This window comes from Hypanus sabinus, chromosome 11 (genome assembly GCF_030144855.1).
Source record: "Hypanus sabinus isolate sHypSab1 chromosome 11, sHypSab1.hap1, whole genome shotgun sequence".
NCBI classification, from domain to species: domain Eukaryota; kingdom Metazoa; phylum Chordata; class Chondrichthyes; order Myliobatiformes; family Dasyatidae; genus Hypanus; species Hypanus sabinus.
The window spans coordinates 50439144-50453546 of record NC_082716.1 but is presented as its reverse complement, the minus strand read 5'-3'; the positions used below and the strand labels follow the sequence as shown (position 1 = coordinate 50453546).

At 35.1% G+C, this 14403-nt stretch overlaps 1 protein-coding gene and 1 long non-coding RNA gene across 6 annotated transcripts in view; one reads left to right on the top strand and one right to left on the bottom strand.

Annotated features, from left to right (window-relative positions):
* The window catches only part of fggy (FGGY carbohydrate kinase domain containing), a 302066-nt gene that overhangs the window by 78529 nt on the left and 209134 nt on the right, over nucleotides 1-14403 (top strand). The gene's annotated exons all lie outside the window — the stretch shown is intronic.
* LOC132401945 (uncharacterized) overlaps nucleotides 1-14403 on the bottom strand; it is an 83060-nt gene that overhangs the window by 7115 nt on the left and 61542 nt on the right. Inside the window, exon 4 of one of the 2 annotated variants that reach the window (XR_009514761.1) lies at nucleotides 12999-13038. The exons of the other annotated variant lie outside the window; for it this stretch is intronic. This is a non-coding gene — a long non-coding RNA (uncharacterized LOC132401945). Of the gene's footprint in view, nucleotides 1-12998; nucleotides 13039-14403 lie in introns of those variants that run through there. 2 annotated transcript variants of the gene reach the window in all.

Here is a 14403-nt window from a genome sequence, read left to right as displayed (position 1 = left end):
AAAAGAGTGCCATCTTCTCTCAAAATCAAATCGTGGATCAAATGTTCTACTTCTAATTTTTTCAAAACTGAGACATAACATTACTTGAGAAAACCATTCAATTAATGTAGGGACAGAAGTATCTTTCCATTTTAATAAAATAGCCCTTCTTGCAAATAATGTAATAAATGCAATTGCATGTTGATCTGAAGATGAAATACCCTGAATATGATGCGGAACTGTTCCAAATAGAACACTCGATCTATTAGGTTGTAAATTAATTTTCAGAACTTTAGAAATTGTAGAAAATAACAATTTCCAAAATGGTTTTAATAAAGAACATGACTGGAACGTATGTGACAAAGTAGCTACTTCAGTTTTAAACCTATCGCAGTGGTTATCTATACTAGGAAATATTTTAGTTAATCTCTCCTTTGTTAAATAATAACGGTGAACAATTTAAAACTGAATTTAACAGTGATTGGCACATATAGAAGAAGAATTTACGTTTTTCAAAACTCACAACCAATCTTCATTAACAAAGGTCATGTTAAGTTCTCTCTCCCAATCTTGTTTAATCTTTAGTGAGAGGTTCTCTTTTTGCAACAAAAGTAAATTATAAATTCTGCTAATAGAACCTCTCACTAAAGGATTCAACTTCAAAATGGTATCCAACAAATCAGATTCTTGCAAATATGGAAGCTTAGATAAATATTGTTGTAAAAAATGTCTAACCCGAAAATATTGAAAAAGATGTGTATGAGTGAGAGAATATTTGTTAATTAACTCTTCAAAAGTCATCAATCGACCATCACAAAATAAATCTGTAAAAGAACAGATCCCTTTATTTCTCCATAGGAGAAAAATGGGATCAATTATTGAAGATTTAAATAAAAAGTTTCGATATAAAAAACTAGACAACTTAAATTGTTTAAAATTAAAAATATTGTGAAACTGAAACCAAATCCGTAAGGACTGTTTAATAACAGGGTAAAGATTTAAATTTGGAATTTTAGAGAGTTGTAGAGGTAATGGAGCTCCTAATATTGAAGTTAAATGAAATTGTTCAACATCTTTTAGTTCCAAATCAACTCATAGTGGTTTTTGGCTCTTGTCGAGCCAATATAGCCAAAAACATTATTGTCTAATATTAACAGCCCAATAATACAGTCTTAAATTAGGAAGTGCAAGTCCACCATCATTTTTAGATTTTTGTAAATGATACTTATTAATTCTTGGTCTTTTATTGTTCCAAATAAAGGAAGAAATAAGAGGGTCAGTTTGATAAAAATATTTTTTAGTTAAAAAGATAGGTATATTTTGGAAAATATATAAAAATCTAGGTAAAATCATCACTTTCACAGCATGGATATGGCCTATTAAAGAGAGAGTAAGTGGATTCCATCTAGAAAATAATTGTTTCATGGAGTCCATTAAAGGAACTATATTAGCTTTATAAAGATCTTTATATTTTTTAATACCTAAATACTTAAAAGTATTAACAGTTCTAAAAGGAATATCATTACATATAAAAACAGGGACATTTAATGGGAACAGTTCACTTTTATTCAAGTTAAGTTTATATCCTGAAAATTTACCAAAGTTTTTTACTGTTTCCAAAAGATTAGGAATTGATACCTCAGAATTCAAAATAAACACCGAAAGATCATCTGCATAAAGAGAAATCTTATGCATGGTTCCATTCATAGAGATACCATGAATGTTTTTGGCTTCACATAGTGTTATAGCCAAAGGCTCCGATACAAGATTAAATAATAAAGGTCTTAATGGACATTGCTGTCTAGTACCATGAGAAAGTGAAAAAAAGAGGACCTGAAATTATTAGTAATAACAGTGGCAATAGGATTCTTATAAATCATTTGAATCCACCTATTAAAATTATTACCAAAACCAAATTTTTCTAATACTTTAAACAAATATGGCCACTCAACTCTATCAAATGCCTTTTCTGCATTGAGAGAGATAACACATTGAGGTTGCTTAGATATTGGTGAATATATAATATTCATCGATCTCCGAACATTAGAGATTGAACATTAGAACATTAGAGTAATGGCCTTTAATAAAGCCTGTTTGATCCATAGAGATGATTTTAGTTAAAATATTTTCCAAGCGGTTAGCCATTACCTTAGAGAGAATTTTTGCATCCACATTTAATAGTGAAATAGGTCTATATGATGAACATTCAGCAGGATCTTTATCTTTCTTAAGAATTAAGGAAATAGATGCCTCATAAAAGGAAGAAGGTAAACTACCTTTCTCAAAGGATTCATGAAATATTTCTAATAGATACGGAGAAAGTAATCTTTCAAATTTTTTGTAAAATCCTACCGAATAACCATCAAGTCCAGGAGCTTTACCTGATTGCATTAATAAAATAGCTTTCTGAATTTCATGCTCGGTAATTGGAGCATCAAGCATCTGTTGATCTTCAGCAGAAATTTGAGGAAATTTAATCTTATGTAAAAAAGCCTCCATTTTGGAGGAATCTGCAGGAAATTGAGATCTATAAAGATCAGAATAAAAATCTTGAAAAATATTATTAATGTCTTCCTGGTTACTTGCTATATCTCCATTATTTTTATGAATCTTTAAAATTTGCCTTTTAGCTCTAGCTGCTCTTAATTGGGAAGCTAAGAGCTTATTATTTTTATCCCCGAAAATATAAAACTGACTTTTCAATTTAAGCAAATATCCTTCAATAGGATATGTTAATAATAAGTTACATTGTGATTGTAATTCTACTCTTCCTTTAAATGAAACAACATTTGGAGAGATTGCATTAATGTTATCTAATTCTTTAATCTGTTTAGAGATTTTATCTAGTACTATTTTTGTTTGTTTCTTCAGTTTAGCTATATACAAAATAATCTGACCATGTAAATAGGCTTTTAATGTATCCCAAATTACTAACTTTGAAATGTCTCCTGTGTTATTAAAGAGAAAAAAATCTTTTATCTGAGTTTCAATAAACTCAAAAAATTCTGAACTTTGTAACAAGTGTTCTGGAAAATGCCAAAATGGTCTTCTGGTAGAAGCGACATCTTTCAGTTCAAATATTAGGTTTAAAGGAGCATGATCAGAGATAGCAATTGCATCATACTCACATTTCTGAACATTAAATAGAAGTCGAGGGTCAACTATAAAATAGTCAATTGTAAAATATATATTATGAACATGTGAGAAAAAAGAGTATTCTCTATCATTAGGATGCATTTGCCTCCATATTTCAATTAGACCATAATCAATTAAAAAGGAGTTAATAAGTGATGCCGAACAATTAGGGAGTTGATGTTTGGGTGATAACTTATCCATTAAAGGATTTAAACAAGTATTAAAATCACCACCCATTAGTAACATATATTCATTTATATCAGGTAACAGAGCAAAGACAGCTTTAAGAAAAGAGAGATCATCTACATTTGTTCCATAAATATTAACCAAAATCATTTTCCTATTATAAATTAATCCTTTAACAATCAAAAATCTACCATTAATATCAGCTATATTGTCCTCCTGATTAAAAGAGATATTGGAATCAATAAAAATAGAAACACCTCTAATTTTACTCTGAGAATTTGCATGAAGCTGAAATTTCTTCCAAGATTTAAAAAATCGATTCTTATCACATAACCTGATATGCGTCTCTTGAGCAAAGATTATATCAGGGTGGAATCGGTTAATAATTTTAAATGTTTTCTTACATTTAATAGGATCATTCCAACCATGGACATTCCAATTTAAAACATTTAACTATTTAGATATCATCATGAGACTTTGTATCTAAAAAGAGTAGTTAGATGCTTGTCAGGATAAGATAATCGAAAATGGTGGAGATGAACAACAATAATAATAATTTGTGTATGCTCTGGGATTCCATAATGGGGATAAAAAAATGAAGAAAAAAACTCACCCAAACTAAAAAGCCCAGAAATAAGTCAATGTCAATCGACACAAGCCCCAAGAAAAGCAAAGAAGCGATAATAAACTCCACTTACCTAAATAATTAAAAAAAATGAAAAAAGGAATCTCTGTCTCCCTCTACCGAACATAAAGCTGATTACAGTCAACATGAATCTCAATATAATTAAATTGAAAGGAACAGTGTTTTTTTTGTAGACCAAAATGACCTTTAATTTTGAAAGTAACCTTTATAATATTAGATAAGGGAAGAAAAACACATCCAAAACAATTCTTGAACTATTTGCACAAAAGAAAAACAATCACCATCTTAAAATTATCCAATCTATCTTTAAAATGTAAAAAAAATCCAAGTAATTACTTAAAAAAATCTTTACAGAAGTATACGGAACAAAAAAAAACAGATAGTTCATTTAAATGCTGCAGAGAAAAAATTCTAGATGGTTCAAAATTATCTACAGTTTTTCAACAGTTCTCCCGCTATGTCTTCTGAGGTTAAAACCATCCAAACCAGTCTTTTTCAGAGATAAAAATGCATTTTAAGGTAAAGACTTTCTATAACCATCAAATCTTCCAATTTCATCACTCCTTATGCCACGAGACAATCAAACTGTTGTAGATCATTCAAACTTCAGGCTTCAGACTCGTCATCAGACTCGTCAAAGAGTTAATAAAATGCAATGCTTTGTCTGGATCATCAAAAATACGAGCTCCAGAATTTTTGACATAAAGCCTTAATTTGGCTGGGTATTGTAACAATGGGAAGAGTTTTTTTGATACGCTAATCTCATAGCCGAGGTGAATCCAGCATGCTTCTTGACAATTCCGCGTGGAAAATCTTCAAAAAAGCGAATCTCCAAACCTTGAAATTTAAACAACCTTTGTTTTCTTGCAAGCTTAATAATGCAGTCTTTGTCTCTAAAATGGAGAAAACACACAACAATATGCCTGTTTTTACCTTCATCCAAAAGTTTTAAAGCACCAGTTCTGTGAGCCGTTTCAATCTCCTGGAGTTGCGAACAAACCTCCGGAAATAAAGACTGAAACATTTTAGCAAAATAATCCAGTGTGTCGGCAGATTCTGATTACTCTTTTAATCCAACAATTTGAATATTATTACAACGCGATCGAACTTCCAGATCCACAATTTGTTGTTGAGCCTTTTCCAAACGAGAAGAAAGGACAGTTGCATTTTGACTAACTTCTTTAAGATCGAGGCTCAGAGAGTCAATTTTTTCTTCAAATTTCTCTTTTAATTGAGTTATTTCAGTACCAATACTGCTGATTTGAGACTCTAATCTCTTCACCCAAGAGGGTTCTTCCGAGAACTCATCAGCTTTTTTAGACTTTCTGTTGGCTGGGTCCAGATTTTGCCTGGTGCCTCTTAAAGTAACCATAATTATAAATGTTGCTGTGCAGATCCGACTGAGTAAGTTGAAATTTCAAAGTTTAAGTCAGAAAAGGGAGAGATTAAAGGCGGACAGAAAGCGACTGTGTCTTACATGTCCGTGAGAATATTTATGGCCCTGGTTTAGGTCTAACCCATTCTTTTTGTACAGGAAGAGATCCTAATGATCCAGAAATCTGAAACCCTGATCCCTGCACCAATTCGTCAGCCATGCATTGATCTGCCAAATGATCTTATTCTTACTCTCATTGGTGCATGGCAGAGGCAGCAATTCAAAGAGGTCCTGCTGTTCAACTTTCTACCTAACTCCCCACATTCTCTCTTCAGGATGTCCTCCCTTTTCCTACAACTCACAAGTTTATTTTTGTTTATTTTTATTTTATATTATGTTTCTATGTCTTTGTTTCAAAATAAACTGAAGCAAAGAAGAATTTTCTTCAGTAATGAATTTTTGGAATCCTGTATTCAAAAGGACAGTTTAGATTAGATATTGCTTTTATTCAAAACTGAAATTTCTGTTGGAGGGACTACCATTGCATGCTGCATGTATGGTTTAGTTATAAGTGGCTACAACATAAATGAACCAACTACAGGTTCATGTAAGGCTTGGATTAACTTCCTGCTTACGGATGAATCTACTGTAACTGCAGAACTTTAAGATGATCATTGTCACCTGACACTTCCTTTCTCACTTCCTGCTCCTGCTCCAGAGCGGGGTAGTAAGGCTCTACCCTTATGACTGACTGACAGCAAGTAATAAGTAGGCATAAGACTTGTCCGGCAGAGTACAGGAGGACATTCTCTGAGAAATTGTTACAGGGTGTCATGCTGTCTGTGAAGGATCAGGTGGCTTATGGCATCCAACTCAAACTGGATACCTGAGTGAAACTGCAGCCATGCTCATGAGCAAGGACTAGAGAAGGGGTTCCCAGCCTTATTTATGCCATGGACCAAAACCATTAAGCAAGGGGTCTGTAGACCTTAGGTTGGAAACCCCTGTACTTAGAGCAAGGAGGTAAAGCTGAAAGACTTAATCTTTGATCCTTGAGCTGCACATCTGTTCAGCACTGTGACTGAAACATGGCGGACATAACAGGCTGTCTGAGAATGGTTGTGCTACATGCACTTACTTGATGTATAGAACTGGCTGTCGCTATTTTCTGGTGATAGTCACCCATAAACAGTAAACTCAGGGAATGATGGCATTTGTGTTTCAAGAGGAGCTGCAAATTACTGTATGGATCATGGGTGTGCCAGAATCAGTTATTCCCAGTTTCTTCAGAAATTCTTTAATCCTGACACATCTATCCCATACTTGAGGAGAAGGAAATAAACTGATTTTTGATAGAGTCAAAAGCATTCCTTTGGTGTATATGCAAGATGTCAAATGTGATGAATATCAGATACTACTTCTGGAAGTTCATGATGGGCCATCTACGGATGTGTGGTTGGATTCCTGCTTTGAGAAAATAAATCGAATTTCAAAAGTTCCAAGTAAATTTATTATCAAAGTATGTATATGTCACCATATACTGCAATGAGATTCATTTTCTTTCAAGCATTCATAGTAGAACTGAGAAATACAATAGAATCAATGGAAAAACTACACATAAACAAAGACCAACAAGAAAGGCAAACTGTGCATAAATAAATAGAACCATAGAAAACCTACAGCACAATACAGGCCCTTCGGCCCACAAAGCTGTGCCAAACATGTCCCTACCTTAGAACTACCTAGGCTTTACTCATAGCCCTCTATTCTTCTAAGCTCCATGTCGCCATCTTGGGGTCTCTTAAAAGACCCTATCATTTCCACCTCCACCGCCACCGCCGGCAGCCCATTCCACGCACTCACCACTCTTACAAAACTTACCTGTGACATCTCCTCTGTACCTACTTCCAAGTACCTACAAACTATGCCTTCTCGTGCTAGCTATTTCCACCCTGGGGAAAAACCTCTGACTTTCCACATGATCAATGCCTCTCATTATCTTGTACACCTCTATCAGGTCACCTCTCATCCTCCGTCGCTCCAAGGAGAAAAGGCTGAGTTCACGCAACCTATTCTCATAAGGCACGCTCCCTAATCCAGGCAAAATCCTTGTAAATCTCCTCTGCACCCCTTCTATGGTTTCCACATCCTTCCTGTAGTGAAGAAATAAATAATGCTGAGAACATGAGTTTTAGAGTCCTTGAAAGTGAGTCTACAGTTTGAGGAATCAGTTCAGTGTCGAGATGCCTAGTGTTATTCATGCTGGTTCTGGAGCCTGATTGTTGAAGGGTAATAAATGTTCCTGAACCTAATGGACCTAAGACTCCTATAACTCCTTCCCAACAGCAGCAGTGCAAAAAGAGTATGTCCTGGATGGTTGAGGTCATTGATGATGAATGCTACTTTCTTCTGACAGTGTTCCTTGTAGTTGTGTAGTATGGTGTGAAGGGTTTTGTCTGTGATGGACTGGGCTGTGTTCACCACGTTTTCTAGACTTCTCCATTCATAGGCATCGGTGTTTCCATACCAAACCACGATGCAACTCTCCACTGTGTACGTACAGAAGTTTGTCAACTTTTAGATGACATGTCAAATCCGCACAAACTCCTAAGGCAGCAGAGGTATTGTTTTGTCTTCTTTGCGATTGTACTGATGTGCACTACTGACACTATAAACATTGTTGCTCAGGCAGCTGAAGGTTGAAGTATGACTCCTGGAAAGCTGTTAATGATTGGCCCTCTGGGGCAGACAGTCTTCTTCTCTCCTTCAGATTTTTTGGTGCCTTCACCTTATGACCTCTCTATTGTTGATGCAAACCTGACCTCAGAGATCATTTAGACACTGCCAATAACTTCTAACTGGAGTGCTCTGGCCAGGAAATGAAGTGACTTTCATTCCAAATAAGTCCACAATAAACTTATTATTGACTAACATCCATTTGACTATCAAGGATCCGTGATATATGTTTAATGTTAAGGCCTGGTTTCCTGTGTTAACTACACAGCCATGATTCATTTTCACAGGGAATCTACCAATAGGCTATTAGGTAGAGACTGCTGTCCAATTTAATGGCCATGTGCTCTGTGATGATGTGTCATAGGTAAAGAAGCTCATGATCTTAGTTCACATTATGAGCAATTAGCATCGTTAAATTTGAAATGTGCCTACAAGTCTGTGGATTTGAAAAAAGTATGTTCAAATTCTCACTCCAAATTTGGTAATTTGCCCAGGTTTCTCATTCTCATCTTTAGATGAGACCAACTAATTGCATGCGGAAATCATGATCCTTCAAAGCTAATTTGTAATTTATGCAGTTTATGTTTAAATTCTCTATTTGTTGCTCAGCATCAGGTAATGTCACCTACTTGTGCTGAAAGTACAAGCTAGAAACTCTGCAGTCAGTTCTGTTCACATTATCACTTCTATGAAATGGAAGCCAGAGTAAGCCTGCTCAGACAGACAAGATGATCATTGTTCCTTTATTTCAGAATGACTTTTCTGCAGTTTCTCTTTATTCACTTGATATTCAACGAACTATCACTTTCAGGCTTAAATGCACTCAGTTATCAAGTCTCCAAGGTCCTCTTCCTCAGAGAATTCCATAGATTCATCATTGTCTGTGGGAAGCAATTTCATTTTGGAATGCCTGATCCCTTGTTTTGAGATAGTTACTCCTGGTTCAAGTGTCCTCCGGATAAGAAACATGACCCCAACATCTACCTGTCAAGTCCTATAATTCTCTGTGTTTCAATCGGATCATCTCTAATCTCTCTCGAGAGAATCAGAATCAGACTCCGGTTTATTATCACCAGCATGTGTTGTGAAATTTGTTAACTTAGCGGCAGCACTCAATGATAATATAGAAAGAAAATAAATAAAATCTATCAACCAATTACAATGAGTATATACATATGTGTATTGAATAGATTTTAAGAAGTGCAAAAACAGATATATATATATTTTTTTTTAAAAGATAGGTAGTGTTCATGGGTGCAATGTCCATTTAAGAATCATATGGCAGAGTTCGTGGGGGTCCTGAAGAATGGGCGTTGCCTTTCTGAGGCACCATTCCTTTCAGATGTTTTGGGTACTATGGTGGCTAATACAGAAGATGGAGCTGACTAATTTTACAGCTTGTTACAGCCTGTGCAATAGTACCCCACCCCCATACCAGACAGTGATGCAGCCTGCCAGAATGCTGTCCATGGTATATCTGTAGAGGTTTACCATTATTTTAGTTGACAAACCAAATGCCTTTCGACTCCTGATGAAATATAGCTGCTGTCTTTCCTTCTTTAAATCTGCATCGATACATTAGGACCAGGTTAGATCTTCAGAAATATTGACACCCAGGAACTTGAAATTGCTCACTCTCTTTTCTGATCCTTCTATGGGGTTTGGTTCTTGTTCCCTCGTCTTACCCTTCCCGAAGTCTGCAATCAGCTCTTTAGTCTTGCTGACATTAAGAAGATGACCAGACTGCTCCATATTATCCTTAATATTTCAAACACAAATTTTTTGGTTGGTGCCCCATCCCAGTCCACCATTCCACATCCCTTGATGCCTCTCAATGGTGAAGATTCCCTATTTTCTTACAAATACTGATCATTAATGAAGATTATACCCACCCAATCTCCCCTCCAACCTTAAAAAGAAAATAAAGTTTTGGTCATCCTCTTTGGTTGATTCCTCTTCCATTTGTTAAACCTGGGTCCGAAACATTTCTGGGAATTCAACATATTCCAGCCCACTGACTTTCCTCTGTAACCATGTTAGGCTCCTAGTCTCTGCTTGTCCTGTCAACCTTCCCTCACCTGTCCTAATTTGGTCACAGATAGCACTTTTTACATTATGAAAAATATGCAGCAACTTCTCCTTGGTGTTAGTAGCTTGTGATCTTAATGGCCAGTGAATGGTCAATAATAATCATTCACTGCTCTCAAATTTAAGGGTCATCATACCCTTGATCTTTAAAATGACCTGCTAAAGGGTCTCGGCCCGAAACGTCGATAGCGCTTCTCCCTATAGATGCTGCCTGGCCTGCTGCGTTCCACCAGCATTTTGTGTGTGTTGTTGTTTGAATTTCCAGCATCTGCAGATTTCCTCGTGTTTGTTAAGTTTAAATGTTCTTTTTTTTTGTAATATATTTTTTTATTGAAGTTCATCAAACAAATATTTCCATAAGATGTATTTCAAACATTGTACATATATATCATATAAAATGTCCAACTTAAATTCAAATCTGTAGCTCACCAATATTAAGTGATCAATCTTTTTGAAAATAAATTGGAACATTGGGGTCATCGTCTCTTAGATTTAGAAATACAAAAAGCCTTCTTGAAAAGCTGCAAGACTGTTTACTCAGACTAAATAATTAGCTGCTTAAAGTTGGAAGACACCAGTTTTTTTTTACTCAAATTGTTTTGAATCTTTACAATTTTCTACCCTGGTGGGTGATGAATCAATACTGAAATCAATTGAACTTCTGATATGAATTAAGTCAAGACATTACAAATTTCAGGGCAGTTGATATGAATCTTCAGCAAAGTTCTTATTGAATGGCACATTAGCCTTGCTGGTTCATATGCTAGTTTATTTTTTTTTATTTTCTTGGATTTTGTACCATCTAAAAAAGTAAAACTTCAAGTGCCATTATGAAGGTTAATGAAATGCATGAATAAACATCTATCCATAGGTAATATTTTTACCAACTTAATCAAAATGCCAACTATGTGTCAGTTCACATCAGTCACCTTTCTTTCCTTTATTACTTAAGAAGTTAGATGAGTACTAAAATATGGACAATAGTACTTAGATGATTGGCAAAAATGTTGAAATGAAAAGTGGATTGATCATTCATTATTCATGAGACCAGACTGTATAAAATGGCTCTTTACTTACCTAATGGAGAATAGTGACAGATCCTTTGAAAACAAAGCTGTATTTGGTTTGAAGCCAAAAGACAGTATTCCCTTTAGCATTTCCAGACAGATGGATTTGAGATGGTCAATAATTAAACAAACTGTCTATAATGTAATGTATGCATCCTGTTCATCAAATAATTTGAGATATTTTTGTTGATTCAAAGGCTCAAACTGTTTCTTGTTTGAAAGCAGAAAGAATTTTGGGTGTTTATAGTTAATTACCAATTGTATTGTGTTTAGTTAGTTTTTTTAATAAAGCACAGTTGTGTGGAATTTAATACTTCAGAGACTGAAAAATCCATTCCTACTGTTTCTCATTCCTGTGCAAAACAGCCACATTACTCTGAATGATTTGTTGACTGGTCAACAACAGAACCTAAAATTACAAAAATGTTTTAAAGTCACCTATTATGATAATTCTGTTACAATGGGTGGTATAATCAAGATACAACATACATCTATTGGGCTTTCAACTGGTCTTGATGAGAAGTTACTTGTAGCCTTGTGACTAAGGACACAGGATGTAGAACACAGCCAGCTAAATAATGGATTAGAAATTGCTATTAAACAAATGGTTAATGGTGGAATATGTGAAAGTGTGTCCCACTAGATCACTGCAAAATCCACTGTTACTTAGTTCCATTAACAATTGCAAACTTCATTGCATGATATAGTTAATACTGAGTAATATGCAAAACTTCAGAAATGATGTTCCAATGATAAATCAGCTTACATTAGGTTATTATGTTGTTTGCCATTTTAGTAGGATAAATAAGGACAGCACTTATTCTGTGCAGAAGAGCAAAAGGATATAGATTCACAAATCATTAAAAGTAGCAACGAGTTAATAAAGCCATCAAAGTGCAGGCCTGGGATTCAAAAACTGAGAAATTTTGTTAAACTTGTGTTAGACCAACATCAAAAAGATATTGTGCATGAGAGAAATTATGCATATCTTTTATGCATGATAGCAGAACTAAACAGGTGGCAACTTAGCACGTTTCTGTAGAAGAGGAAAGACCAAAAGTAAATGTGGTAGATCTTCACTACTGATTTGAATAGCATTGTCGGTGGCACAGTCGTTAATGCTGCTGCTTCAAAACTCTAGAGATCTGGGTTTGATACTGACCTTTTGTTGTCTGTATAGAGTTTACATATTCTCCCTGTGATTATGTGAATTTCTTCCCATATTCCAAAGATGTGCTGGCTACAGTAAGTTATCACTTAGTGTGTTAGTGGCTGGAAGGATTGAAGTGTTGATGGAATTACATAAGAACAAATAAATTCCAAGGAAATTACGTGAAGGAGAATTGTTTTTTTTTCCTTTGGGATCTGGCATGGACCTGGTGGGTTGTATTTCCTTTTGCATTGTCATTAGAAAAAAAGCAAGATATTTCAGGAATAGTAGTTGTATATATAAGGGAAAACAATCAAAAGCATTGTTTGGCTTACATGGAGTCTAATCACCTGAGCAGCTTCGTTGGGATGAATATTCTTTTCCTGTGTTGCAAATTCTGTGTGATTAGTACAGTTTACATTAACGCTAGTCAATAATGATAAAGCAACATCTGTTTATGACTGTTAATTGCTGGAAGCAAATCTGCAGTCAAATACAGACAAAAAAATACTAAGTGGTAGCAAATCAACCACTACACTCCTTCTCCCCCCCCCCCCCCCCACACACACACACATGGAAATTATTTTCTGTTTCCAACTGAAAATTTAGAGAGTGACAAAATAAACTTACCACCATATTCAGGAAGAAGTGGGGAGGTACCAGATGATGTTGATAACTGTGTGGAATCAACCAGAACACAATAAAATAGAAAGAGTACTCAGCCTATCATCTATCAGGAGCAGGATTAGGCCACCCAATTTCCCTTAACAACTTTTCAAAGTGATTTTGTTTGATCTCTCCCAGGCCTTTTCTGTGCTGTTTCCTCATGGCTCTGTTTCTCAGTCCTTCAAAAATTTATCTTTATCCTTTTAATATATAGCCTCTGCAACTCTCCAGGGAAGACGATTCCAGAGATACACCATCATCTGTGAGAAGCATGGCAAAAGTAACATCATCATTAATATTGATGATGTCTATACCCTGATTAGCAATCAAACAAATGGATGTTTTGGCTGGGAGTCAAAATGGACAGACTAGATATCAGTGAATGACTTTCTTCTGACATCCCAGAGTCTGACCATCTATAAGATACAAGTCAAGAGCATAATAAAATGCCCGTCCACTTAATTGGATGTGTGCAACTCCAACAAGATTCAGGAAGCTGAACATCATGAACATTTGTCTCTTCCACTACTATTGTGCCATAGCTACAGTGTGTACTATGTAAAAAATGCTTTCTAGTTACTCATCAATCTACATTAATAGGATCTCCCAAACATACGATTTCTATCATCAAGAAGGACAAAGGCAGGAAGTGTATGGGAACAACACAACTTGCAAATTCCTCATTGTGGCACTCAATATTCTGGCATTCTTTCTTCATCACCAGCTTTATGTCTGAAAACTCCAACAAAGCATCCCTTCGGGATACTTTCTCTCGAACAATGACTCATTGGCAATGATTGTTTACATTGTTGCTTCTGCCTATAATCCGTAAATAAATTATACAAAAGAATGCTAGAAACCAAAGGATACCATGAGGTATCTTACAATAATTGGGAAATATGTGAGTCTTGGAATTGTTAAGGAAAGTTAACATGGAATGAATTTTTAAGATCAGGAGATTTTGCTAAATAAGTTGTTTTGCCAACTATCAAATGAAGCATATAGTAAGGCAAAAATTATAAACTATAATTTTCTCAACCTTATAAGAAAACAAAGTTGCCCTACAAATTTGTTAGCAAGGGATTGTGCTTATTAGATCAGAACCACATGTACTGTTCTGTACCTCATTTTTAAACATACTTTGACTTGCCTGAAATAAACAATCAAAAGGAATAATATGTTACATTACAGGTGCAACATACATCAACCAGACGGTGTCTAAAATTAGGAAACAAATTACAGCAATTATTTGGCATTCCACTGAATGTGCTTCATGAGTTTATTTTGGGAGCTGCTAACTCAGTGATAGAAAAACTGAGAGTGGTAAAAAATTTTGCTGGAATGTGATAATTATCAATCACTACCAGAGCTGTAG